This window comes from Nylanderia fulva, unplaced genomic scaffold (assembly GCF_048542155.1).
Source record: "Nylanderia fulva isolate GAGA-0341 unplaced genomic scaffold, ASM4854215v1 Scaffold119, whole genome shotgun sequence".
NCBI classification, from domain to species: domain Eukaryota; kingdom Metazoa; phylum Arthropoda; class Insecta; order Hymenoptera; family Formicidae; genus Nylanderia; species Nylanderia fulva.
The window spans coordinates 308605-323323 of record NW_028189398.1 but is presented as its reverse complement, the minus strand read 5'-3'; the positions used below and the strand labels follow the sequence as shown (position 1 = coordinate 323323).

At 23.9% G+C, this 14719-nt stretch overlaps 1 pseudogene across 1 annotated transcript; it reads right to left on the bottom strand.

The window, feature by feature from the left end:
- Positions 1 to 1274: 1274 nt before the first annotated feature.
- LOC114944792 (aminopeptidase N-like) lies at positions 1275 to 12244 on the bottom strand (annotated as a pseudogene). Its single transcript, XR_014926485.1, has 12 exons — positions 12149 to 12244; positions 9998 to 10481; positions 9264 to 9713; positions 8571 to 8754; positions 7824 to 7962; positions 5861 to 5942; positions 4637 to 4999; positions 3304 to 3584; positions 2434 to 2624; positions 1943 to 2296; positions 1793 to 1859; positions 1275 to 1677 (listed from the first exon to the last, which is right to left on the bottom strand). The product of XR_014926485.1 is annotated as an aminopeptidase N-like (transcript).
- Positions 12245 to 14719: the final 2475 nt, after the last annotated feature.

Sequence of the window (14719 nt, the reverse complement as noted above, 5' to 3'; positions counted from 1 at the left end):
GATTGTCGCGAAACGGACCTCTCACTAATTGTTCTGTAATTGTTAGGAAGTCGGTTGCGAATCTCGATAACTGCCATTGTTAATATGTCTATAAAATCATTATGTACGAAAATTAACAATGCAGATAAATAAAAATAAAAAATAGACTTACAGTTAAATCAAGTGAGATAAAATCTTTGACGTGAAGGCTTTCAGATGTTGATTGTTCAAGCTTGCTATAATTAACGAATGGTTCTAAACGCTCAAAAAGACGACCGCAAAGTGAGAAAAATAGTTCGTTGTTTATGTTTTTTAACTTTCAAATCTTAGATAGTCTATGTATAATATTGTCATAAACTACTGGCAAGCCATAAATATCTGTTTTTGAATTGAGACTGTTATTTTGCCTTTTTATAAATATCATTTCTGTAATCAATCTTTTGTTATAATGTAATTCTTTATCAAATACTTTTACATCGTCCCAACAAAATACATGATTATATTTTAATCTATGGTCAATGATTACAGATTTTTTTACAGAGACAACCGAAACGTTCGAACGAATTTATTTCTGTCTGATAATTAATATGTTATACATCCTTTCACAAATAAATTACTAATTGATAGAATTTAATTAGCTCTTATTGCTTTTTAGTTGTTGATTAATTTATTAAAAAGCTGTTACAAATTATATAAAATTAGTATTCAGAAATTAATAAGATAGAACTAAAGATGTGCCGGATAACCGGATAGTGAATTTGCCGAATAACCGAATAATTTGCCACTTTTGGCTACCGGATAAACGGATAATTACACGAAGAAACTGAAAAATTATATTTAACTGTGTTTTAAAGTAAAAAAAAGTTTATATTTATAGATACGTGCACATTTGTTACTATTTCACATAATTTAACTATTTTATGTTGATAATATTGATGACTCATTTAAATCATTTATACGTTTAAACTTAATGTGGCGTTAATATCTCGCTACACAATTAATATCACAAATTGAAGATGCAGTACTATTGATAAGATGCAGTACTAATTGATAAATAATAATCTTAGGTATAATATTTCAAATTGATTACATTACATTACATATTATATATATATATATTAATATATAAACATATAAAAATTTAATAATTATAATACTTAAAGTTAAAATTAAACAATAAAAGTATTTATTTCTAATTACATTGACTAAAATAACATATTTTAATCTGTAATATCAGTATTTCATTAAACGTTCGATTAATTTAACTAAATAAATAAATATTTTTATCAGTCATTCTTAATTTGTATACAGTTATATATGTGAATGTAAATTAATTTTTGTTCAGTTTATGTAAATTTTTTAACGTTTTATTTTAATTTATTATTCATTATATTTAACATTTTAATTTTGAATCACTAGATCGGTTGGATTGTGGAAAATAATTTAAATAATCGATTAATACTGAATAGTCGGATACTTACCGGCTATCCGGCCGGATAGTTAATCTATCCGGATATTATTTGTAAAAAAGTAGCCCAATACCGAATACTTACCGCGGATATCCGGCACATCTCTAGATAGAACAATATTTCTTTTTCTTTTGCTTTTTATAATAATATTTACTAAATTTACCTTTCCTATTCCATCAGCTGGGTTTGCGTTAACCTTTAATAATCTTTCAACGTATCTATTTATACTCTAAAATATATTATTTTTTTGTATTATCAAAATTATTTTAAACATTAAATAATAATTATTAATATCGCATTATTATCACATTTTGTATACATATATAAACAAGTAAAACTTTTACCTGAGTTCGATCTTCAGAATATACATTATTAATAATAATAATTAATACTGCAGTTATATCAACCTGTCTATAAAATCGAAAAAAACAAATATGTATATAATACACGTAATAAACTTTTTATACAATATTTAAAAAAGTATATCACATTACTTTGGTTTTATGTCGTTAAAATAATCTAATATGTACTCCAGTATAATTTGATTCTTCGCATGCTTTGTAATAACATGTAAGAAACTGTTAAGAAGATATTGATATTCCTGTTTTGTAGAATTGTGTATATAATTTAAATTATCAATGACGACTGTAGTATTCTCAGGGCAAGCCAAGTATTCTAAAATTTTTGTGTCCTCTTTTTTCCATCCTATATCATACACTAATTTCCAAGTGTCATCTTCTATTTCTACCCACTTTCTTCCGTGCTTAGTACGAACAATGTGTATGAAATAATGGGTAAATACTTTCAAACCTTTACAATATGTCCATTCTTTCCACCATGGCAAAAGTCTTAAAAATAACAAAAAATTAAATTCTCGTATTAAAGATTAGCATATGGATATCTTGATCCAATCATTTGAACATTATAAACGATACCTACAGAAGAATTTGATTAGGAAAGGCTAAAAATATATAACAACATTTACTTGCGTTTTGTAGGATCTTGAAGATGTTGTTTTAAAATTTTGTTGGCTTCTTTCTTACAATCGATGTCACCGAGAAAACATGCCCATCTTGCAGCTTCTTGTCGTAAGCATATTCTAAGTTTGTCACTATCATCAATTTCATCATATTTGATTATTTCAAGTACTTTGTGCAATGCTCTCATTACTGTAGACTAAAAATCGTTAAATATATATTTCTTTGTTCATATTATAAATGTATTCAAAAATTATTATATTTCTCTATTATTTACCAAGAGATTCTTCAAATTTTCTCTTTTTATAAAATAAACATACTTACAAATTTACTTATAAACGCGAAAGTTTATTAATGCGTTCAAATATGTACATACATGTATGCAAAAAATATGGTTTAATTTGTACGAAATGTTTATAATATTTGAAAGATATTAGAGTTTTATAACTATTTATTATATAATCATATTTTATTTTTAAATAAAGTAAAAAATATATATCTTTTTGAGATATATAATAAATTTTTTCAACTATATATATGTTTTTTTTATTTTTTATTAATTACTAACATTATAATATTGATAAGAAACCAATATAATAGCATTCATTGACACAAATTTTAAGCACTGCTATATATATCCAATAACAATGTTATATACCGCAATAATATTGGCAGTAGTGAAAGTCATAGACTTTTCGGACAGTTCTTCGGGTGAGTGATTATTTAAACTTAATTTGTTTGCGACGTAATAGTATGTAAAATTTTATCATTGCTCGATATATGGTATTTTTCTGAGTATTTAAATTATTTGTGATCAATGAGTGTAATATGCAAATATTTAAAATGTAATATTTTCATTGAAATTTATTAATTTTTACCGTAATATGTTTATCTATTTTTGTCAATATTGGAAAAGTATTATACATGTATTCCAGAGCTTTAAACATAGGATACCATGCTATATAATCTTCTTCTCGACGTAAATACTTTATGATATTCCAGAATCTACGAGATTGGAGTTGGCCTGCTATCATTAAATGAAATGCATCATCGATAATTTGGGCACGATTAAGAACATGAATTTTTGTGTAACTACGAAAGTTTAAATAATTTGAAATTTTTTCCTAGTTCTTATCATCATAGTTAACGCGATAATATCCTGTCAAATAGTAAATAAATTTTGTCAATTTTTTTTATTTTAATAATTTTGTCATCAATATATACTTATTTTCAAACTTGATTCAATTTTTATTTCATATTTTCGCTTATATAAATTATAAATTAAAAAAGTATCAAAAATTTTATACATATAAATAAAATTCAAATATATATAGAAAAATAATTATAAAAATGTCATCTTAATACTTGAAATAGCAGAGAAAATGAAATTGTGCAAGATGTTGTATATCAGAAAATAAAATTAATTCTAGTTGTGCAAATAATAATTATTTTATGCTAATCAATATAATTTCTGTAACATGTAACGTTACGAAAATTGTATGTTACCTGCACTTATTGTTATTAATTTCATAAATAATAATTATCTTTTTAATAATTTTTACTATTATTAGAATAACATATTTGTAAAAATGTAACATTAATATTAAAAAAGTAACACTTTTCTCTCGATTAATATTAAATGATATTATTTAGAAAACGCCTACGTATATCTTAAATATAATATTGTATATATATATATATATAATAATTCAGAATATTACACAATACATTTTAAAACTATTATTATAGTTATATAATGAATATCTCACATTTTTATAAGACTATAAAAAAATAGATAAAAATATAAAATAATGTCAATTATAAACCACAATATACACCTCCTCCTTCTCGATCATAGAGCCAAACGCGATGTTATTGCGAAATTTAAGCAAGAAAATTAAGAAATCTAGAAATTTGTATCCTATGGTTGGAATCTCAAAAATTCCTCTTGTTCCTCTTTTAACTTCCTCTGTAAAGAAATAGGCGAGAAAAATATTGGTCCAAAAGTTGGCTAAATCGAAAATCGAACCCGAAATATTGCTTAAATTTCGCAATAACATCGTGTTTGGCTCTATGGCCGAGAAGGAAAAGGTGTATATTGTGATTTATATTAAAAAAAGCCGATTTATAATATTCTTATTATTGTAATATCAATTATGTGTGTGTAATATAAAGACGGGAAATAAGTCATAATGATTTGTCGATATTTACCAATTTGTTGTATATTGAATATCATCCAACCATATTCTTTATATGGTAATGATTCTCAATGGTGCTAGTAAAAATTTAATTTCCCATTGCTTGCATAACAAATGATGAGTAAAATTGTCAAAATCGGGAGACGTTTGCGTAGTAAAAGTTATAGGAATGCACTCAATTTTTAATGTGTCGGTATTTTCTATCCATACAAATGTTCGGTTCTTAGGATCATCATATTTTCGTCCTACTTTAATAACAGGACAATGCTTTTCCGAATCCCAGTTGTTCATGTGCGATATGTGTCCAGCAATATATATATTTATTGTTGAAGCAACATCTTTCATAAGCTCCATAAAGTCTAGATGGTGTGATGAGCTAAATTTACAAAGTATGTAAAATATATTAAAAAACATTACAAATATGTTAAAATTGTGTGTATATTGTTCATATTATAAAAAAATTTAATAAATACTAAGAAACAAAATATAAAATTGAATTTTTACACAATTATTTATTTATATATCTTATATTTATATTCTGATAATAAAGAATATAACTTAATTTTAATGAAAATTTAATAATGTGACTTAATTTTTTAAACATTATTAGCATTGATACAGATAATATTTGAGCAAAATATTGAGAGAATTATAAAATGATTAGAAAGAGAAATAAAACAAATAAGACATTTAAAACAAAACAAAAATTTAAAAAATAATATAAAGGTGAGCGATTTACGAGAGAAGAAAATAAATATCGAGAAAGAAATGGAAAAAAGATATAAGTGTTACATATTTATAAACCTGTTAAATAAGATTAGAAAACAAATGTAGCACAAAATGCTAATTGCAAAAAAACAGATATAAGAATTATAGACGATATAAAGAAACAAAGGAAATAATAAAAAAAATAAAAATAATTTTAAAAGTTAGTTGAAAAAATAATTAATTATGAAAGAAAAATAAAACAACAATAAATATGCATATGAAAAAGTGATAACGATAAAATAATTTCTTTCTACAGAAACGATTTTCATAGAAAAAATAATGAAATTATAAATAATTCTAGTAGAAGATCTAGAAAAATAGCAGAATTGTAACATTAAAAAAAACATGCAATAATATCAGAAGAAACGAAAGAAAATAAGGGACATTATATAAAACTTCTGTTATTATACATTATTTACATTGCACAATTTTATTTTTTTGATATTATATTCTGTATTGTATTACTCACTTGTCATCTAGATATGTGTTTATGCCTATCTGAAATATTTCTTCTGTAAGGACGTGTTGCATCATACGCAGTATAAATGGTGCTACGATTTACATCAAAATTATGAATTAGACATATTATAAATATATATTTACTACAATATAATTACTTGTAAATATAGTGATTTAAAAAAAAAAATTATATTGTATATGTATACAGAGTAGTTGTCGCGGAAGAGTGAAATGTTATTTGTTGCCGCACCTTTTATCATTTTATTTTATTTTATACTATATTTCTCGTTAATACTTACGAAGATAGCAAAACTTTAAATGATCATTCGATTAATTCCCTTTACCTACATATGTGCGGCTATATTACCGGACACTTTTGTGTGTGTGTGTGTGTGTGCGTTGGAGAGTGTGTATATACGGGGCATTATTTATGAATTAATCCACTCAAATTTTCAAAGTTTTTATATCACGCTAAAATTTGCAGAAAATGTAATTCTATCAAAAGTAAAATTATTTTTCAACTTATCAAATACTTTGTAAGTATGTATATATATACATGTTTATATATGTATATATATCTGAGACACACACATATATATATATATATATATATATACATATATATAATATATAAAAAGTCACCACGTTTGGCCACAAACAATAGAACTGACCAGATATCTTTCTGTATTTGTAAAGGCGTCCGAACTGCATCATTGATGATACGCTTGGTTCTAAAATGGACTATATCTTAAAAACTAAAAGCCTGCCCATCTTGGCCTTGGAAGCGTTTTAAAGGGAAAGATTTCTACTTTTTTTAAAGATTTTTTGAAGAAAATCAAAGATGTCTAAATTTGAGAAAAAATTGATTGTTACCTTGTTTTTTGAAAATCTTATATAAATTGTTATTGAAAAAAAAACTAATTTTACAAGATTAAAGTACGTAAAAAGACCTTTCAAAATCACACCTTATTTTTTAAAATCGGAGTAGTCTTCTGAAATTTATCAACGTTTAAAGTTGGACGTAACGGCCAAAATGATAAAAATTCAAGTCCCTGTTAACACAGAGCCTGTATGGTGTGAACCAAACAACTTGAAGAATAATTTTACTTTTGATAGGACTACACTTTCTGCAAATTTCAGCGTGATTTGGAAAACTTTAAAAATTTGGGTGGATCAATTCATAAATAATGCTCCATATACACACTCACTCATATATATGTACACACAAATTTTTCATTTTAAAATATCTATACATATATTTCTTGAACAATTTATTTTAGGGAAAAACGTTTTAAATAAATGTGTATAATATCTAACGAAAAACAAGTGAACACTATAGTTTGATTTTTCTTAAAGTGTGATTCTCAAAATCATTCGAAGATCATTTAATTTCTTTTTTAAATAAATTTATTTTAATTATTTTTTAAATTGATTTCTCGCAATATTCGTTATCAAAACAATAAATTGTGAGGATAAGATAATTATAAAGAGAATACACAACACGATATTTTATATCTTTAACACATTATTTTACATAAACTATAACTATCTCATGAAATATTAATTTTTCGTCAATCTAGCCTCAATAATTTTGTATATAAAATAATGAGAAAAATTAATATTTCTGAAAAAAACCACATATTTTTTAAGGAAAACTATATAGGTGCTACTTGCAAATTACATAAGCACACATATATATTGTTTATATGTACAACTACTTTAAACATTAATTAAAGAATATGCATAAGTACACACACATGAACATACGTGTGTGTGTGTGTGTTTGTGTGTGCGTTTGCGTGCGCGTGCGCGTGTGCGTGCGCGAGCGCGTGTACGTGTGCGTGCGCGCGTATTTTTATAAAAATAAAATTTAATTAAAATCCAGATAAAGAATTAATTATTTTCTAACTTTACATTTTTTTTAAATATTAAGAGTTAAAAATTTGTGCGGACTATTTAATTATATTACGTACCTCTGATATAATTGGGGATTTCCAATGAACTGTTAACTTGTGAAGTTAGATTCCACATATAATAATCACTATCCAAATTAAAAGAGTAATGTTGACTTTGAACAACAAATAACTTTTTTATTCGATAATCTGAATATTTCTATAGAAAAAAATAATTAATATATCGATATATCCGTTCTGAAGAGATACTTGCATTACATACAAATATTAATATTATTAACGTTACTTCATTATTAAAACGAAACATTTTCTCATTTTAGGAAACACACACACACATTAAAATAAATATAATAATAAAATCTAAAATTTTGTATTACTATAATTAGCAAATATTACATATTTTTTAAATTATTGTCTCAAGATATTATATTGCAGACCTCTCTTTATCAAATTTATTTAAATAAATATCATGTGTACTACGTGTTTTTGATTAATTTATTTTATTTTTAATTTCATAAAAATTTAAATATATCTAATAAAATGGTGTTAAAAAATAAAAATTTTGAATAAATTAAATTATAATATTATATGTATGTAAATATATGTAAAAAAATTATTTTTCAAAAAACAGTTAATTATTTTATATGTGTAATGCTAAACATTTTTAAGACAATTCACAAAGCATGCGTATAGATTTTGCAAAAATGTTTGATTTAAAAAAATTTTGCAATATGAGTACTTAAGTATTGTACAATATTGTTTGCGAGAAATTGGAAGCGAGATATTGTTGAAAATATTTAGAATAACCTTATTGACAGCATACGTTGCAAACAATGTAGTAAAACCTTGTTTAAACCAAAAATCTGATACTAACGGATTATTCATCATGTTATTAAACCATTGCTGTGCCACTTTTCGGCCTACTAATTGAGCTACTTCGATCTTGTGAGCAATAGGATATACATTTTTATCGTAGATGATATCTGTTTCCCTGAAAGTAATATTTAAATGTTAAGATTGAAAACTTTTATAGAAAATACAATTTTATTTTTGTTATAATATTTTAATTTAATTGTTAGATATACGATTTACAAATTCATGGGTACAATTTAGCAAATCAGTATTGTAAATCGTACTAAATAATATTCTCTTTAATGTTTAACTTAAGTATAAAAAAATGATTTTGTGTTAATACATATATCATTGATAAAATTTATAGTTTTAAATGAATAAAAGAATGTCATTATATTTTTATACCTTTATTACTATTTTAACATTTACCCTTATGTATATGTACATTATAACGATAAGCTTCTACTTTTTGAGTTAAACGAATAAACTTAATTCTTACTACTTAAAATTGTTTGTTTTCCCAATTTCTGTTACTTTCGAATATTCACAGAAATATATAAAGGATTTACAAATTTTAAATTTGATAAATTTTTATATTAATATAATTTTATTTTTAATGTAATTTTAAGCACTTGTACTCACTTTTAAAACACAAGTCCAAAAACTATTGTGTCATCGTCATGGAAATTTGGAATTGCAACATGAGTCACGTTCGAAATTTTGTCCGAACGTTTCCATTTACTTTTAAAAGACAACGTGATATCTTCAGCTACATTTTTAGCAAATTCCAAGTGAAATAGAGATTCAAATCTGCACCACATTTGAATGTTTTGTGTTTTTATATCAAGAAGGAATAGGTAGTTAGATATAACCATCGTTGCGTGATGAGTCAACATTACAGGTATGGTATCGTAGTGTCTCCATACTAAATTGTACTCATCTCTTTTTGTATTTTGCAATGGCATATTTGACAAAGTCGTGCAGTTATGACATGCTAAAGAAATGTTAAAGGTTGCTTCTAACTGTAAATCATGTGTATGCCAACATGGAAACACTTGTCGGGCGTCTACTATCTGAAAATGTGGAGCACCTACCCAACTACATTTCAAAGAACATAAATTAATGAAACTTTTTTCACAAGCATAAAAATAAAAAATGGGAATTAAAAAATGTATAAATGTTATATGCGTCGACACATTATATTTTATGACTTTATTACTTATTATTATAATAATAAAGGTAAAGATTGTTCACCCTTAGATTTAAATTCCGCGATATATAATAATTTTTGGGACATTTAATACATAATTAGTATATTAAATACAATGTTATATGTTGTTGTATATTGTACTCTTTTTAACAAACATTTATTATTTACTTACGTAGCTTTTTCTTTCACGTTGAAAATTCTGAACCCTTTATCAGCAATGCCAAAATATTTTATATTTAAAGTGTAATTTCCTGGTGATAACTCATCCATAAAGAAAATATCAACTGTATCTTCTTCAATATTATACGTCGGTTTATAAACTATATCATTATCATTCTCATGATATTTTTTGAAATTTGTAATTAAAACTATATTGTCAATACATAATTTTTTCGAATATAAATATATGTGTTGCGTTTTGTGAAGAATGTTTATGCTGATATTGTATTCTCCATGGAAAATATTTGCTTCAATAAATGATGTAAGCTTGATATTGTAATGCATCGGTTTTATATATTCTGATATTCGATAGCATAAAGATTCATTACGAATGAAAGCCGTTACAGCAATAAAAATTAATCCGCTACTTAATAATAGTTTTAGCACTATCATCATGTCGAAGAAGAGAAATAATTATTTTAGATCTGTAAAACACTCTGTGGACAAAATATGAATAAAAAAATTAAATATAGCTTAGATGTCGTTTTTAAATGATTTTTGTATATAAACAACAAAATAAATATAACAAATATTATAATTATTATTGAAAAATCATCCTAATTAGTAAAATATTATACGGTATGGAAGCAACGTGCAAATTTTTATTTGCACAATTTTTTAAAATAAAATTATATATATGTATGTGTGTATTTCATTGTCGCACAAATTTTAATTGACAGCAGTATAGAAATATTAAATTTAAAACATATTTTATATTTTTTTGAAATAATGGTTTTAATTGTCAAAAAATTATATATATTTAAAATTTATAGAATATTATATAAAATATATATAAATATATATATATATATATATATATATATTTGTGTGTGTGTGTATGTATTTCAGTGTTTCACAAATTTTAATTGACAGCAGTATAGAAATATTAAATTTAAAACATATTTTATATTTTCTTGAAATGATGGTTCTAATTGTCAAAAAATTATATATGTTTAAATATTATAGAATATTATATAGAATATAAAGGTTTATAGTATATAAACTTATATAGTTGTCTGAAGTGAATTACTTTTATAAACACAAGAGCCGTTATTTCTACTTCCATATATACCTGTGTGTACATTCAAAATAAGAAGACAGTAGGGGTGAGAAAGACTGAGGTGCGGCGAGAAAGAGAGAGTGAGAGAGAGAGAGAGAGAGAGAGAGAGAGAGAAAGAAAGAGAGCACATGTTTATTATTTATTATTAGGTTTCTCCAAAGGTCTGTTTAATTTTTTTTTTTTAATATATGTATTATAAACTCGAAACAAACAATCATTGAGAATAAAGCCAACATAAATTTAATTTCAAATTGTATAAATTATACACTTGATAATAAATATTATATAAGATGTCCCAGAACTAGCAATACAGCTATTAAAAGCAGATATCTGAGATCATTTAGAGATTTCTTCTCAATGTCGAAGTACCAATAAATGTCAAGTAAGAGATTGAAAATAAATGGTGTTTCGCAAACTAAGTCTTATAGAAATAAAATATTAACAATATTACATTTGTCTATTAATATCGAATCAAGTTTAATGTTATTGGAATTTTTATTTGAGGTTTAATTGCAACATACATGATGGCAATTTTGGGAACATACAAAAAATGTTAGTCTACTTCGACATTTTTGCAGAGAAAAATTGACGCCAAATAATCTTAGAAATTTACTATTAACAGATTTATTACTATTTCTGGGATTCCTGTATATATATAATGCTGTTTTTTCAAATATTTTGAGATTAAACGCATCAAAATAAATGTGTTTAATGATTGCTTCAAATCTAAAATATTATGGATTTCTTTATTCGATTGACAATTAATATGTCCTTTCATTTTACTCGATAATATCTACTTAATAAATAATTATTAAAATGATCTCTAGATTAAAAAAGATAATTTTGAATAAAACTATTCTCTTTATTCCTATACATATGTTGAAATTCTTTAAAATTCCTTTATACTGCATGATTAAATTTTTTTTGTATTTGTAGACACATATATTTTTATATTTTAAATTTATTTTGACTTACCCAATATTTCGAAACAGAACGTTAATTGGAAAATTATATTGATTAAAACTATATTATTTTAAAAATTACCTGCAGCAAATTAATGTTTTAGCAGTATGCAATGTTCAAAAAATATAATTACACACACTTATTACTGAAATATTATCTCTATTACGATGTGATTCGAAAGACCACGAAAGACTGACTGATTCTCTGTACGTGTCATCATGATAAATACGATGTGTTAGGTCAACAAAATTTCTGAGGTCGTTATACATATGTAAATATATTTGTGTGTGTGTGTCGGCATTTATATGGAACAGTTATCTTAATTAAACAATTTGAAATTTCAGCTAATTAATCAAATAAATAGGCATTATTTACAAATTTGTATTACTTATTTCGAAAAAAATAAAATATATTATATTTTATTTCTTATTAAATATAATTAATAACAAATTTAATAATACGTGAAATGCCCTATATATATTGGGTCTGTGCATAAGTCCGTAGCGAAAATCGAATAAATTTCAAACGCAAAATTATCTTAAAAAGCGATCTTAATCAATTATATATGTCCCATTCTGTTCGATGACTTTCTGCCATCTATCCACAAGCTTCATTATCCCTCGTTTGTAGAAGTCTTGAGATTTTTCTGCAAAGAAGTCTTCCAATTGCGAACGACATCTCACGGAATTTCGCTACGAACTTATGCACAGACCCAATATATATATATATATATATATATATATATATATATATATATATGTTGTATATAGTCTAATTCCAGGTGGATATTTTCGCGATTTCATGTCATCATTCGTGTAAGAATAATAAGAAAAATTGTTATTTGCAAATGCATATTGTTTTTTTTTTTATATAATTATATTTTTCTTGCATCAATTAATTTATCTCATTACTTTATGCAGGAAATTATTAAGTAAAATTATTAAAAAATGAATATATATTTACGAGATATATCATATTTTTTTTAAAAAGAATATCAGGATAAAACATAATATATCTTATAAAGCATTCATTTTTCGACTATGCAACTCTAACAATTTTTAATATTAAATACGAGGATTCGATTGAAATTTTTATATAAAACATTTTTGATAAAAGCTATGACTTTTGAGAAATTTTAACCCGAAAGTTAAAATGGGACACTATGTTTTCTTTTTATATGTTGTTTGTTATAAAAGTTTATGATAATTTATAGATGTGTGTGTAATACAGATATTGATTATTGATTAAGACAAATATAACTTTTGTATTTAAATATTTAAATAAATTGTTTGCGTGTTAACATGTACGTTTGTGTTGACAAAAAATATTTACACTTAAGTTTTTTTATTAAAAAATTTTTTTTATTATATTATGCAATTGATCAGCCTAGACGATAAATTTTACGTTTTTAATTGATGATTAAAAAACAGTACATCATTCGATTAAACTGAAACAAGTTTGATGTTTGCATGTAAATTAAATTTTTTTCTATTTTCCTTGTAAACAAATAAATTTAATTGTAGAATATATTCATAGTAATAGCTTTCTGTTAATTACTGCTTGTTATTCATCATAAGTAGACTGCGAGATCAATAAATTATGTAAGGTTTTTTGATTTTATACGTATCAGAATATAAATTAATTTTTTCACGTATACTTTTAATTCTATATCACCATTCATTTTCAACGGTTTAGATTAATAAAATATATATCAAAAATATTTTTTTATTTATATAAATTAAAAAAATAATTTAAATCTTAATTGTTATATTAAAAAAAGAATTCATTTTTTGGAAATGTAGAATATTTAATTATTAAATTTTTTTATTAATTCAAAATAGCTATTTTATTCGAACAACAATCAAAACATGATGTTAGATTTTTTACTTATGGCTGCAATAGAGATTTTTAAATAAAAGAGCATATATTTGACATCAGAGTTTTATATAAATATTTCATTACTTTCAATAAAGAGTAGAATATTATAGAGTAAAATCACGCGTGTGTGTGTTTAGTAGAAAATTCGAGAAATCAGAACAAAACAAAGAGAAATATGCAAATATCATTTATAATTTAATTTTATAATAAAAACTTATAAAATGTGTTTTATGTGATTGTGAGCATTCATTATAAAACTTAATTAATAAATAAATGATATTTGTAGTTTTTTATTTTGTTTTAATTTTTCCAATAAGAAAGGTATGCAATTGTAAAATGCAAAATGTACATTGCAAAATGCAATTTTTTTTAATACACAGTTGAAAAATTTGTATTAAATTAACAAGTATTACATGTCCTAAACGGTCTACAGAAATTTTTGTGTTAATTTAACATATAATATTGATGTGTTAGATAGAGATGCTCTGTGTTTAATATTTTAACACAAAATAAATGCAAAACTTTAAATAATTTAAAATAAATTTTGTGTAAAATAATTAATAATATAGTTTCAATGTAAAAATTAACTAAAAATATGTTAATTTTAGATTATATATCATATTCCTACTTATATTATAAAATGAAAAATCAACACTTTTTTCTGTAAATTTTAATAAGTAAATTTTGTCATTAATAAAACAGAACATATTTATTGTGTAAAATTAAAACTAGATACACATTGTGTTATTTTTACATCTTTTTTTCAGTTATTTT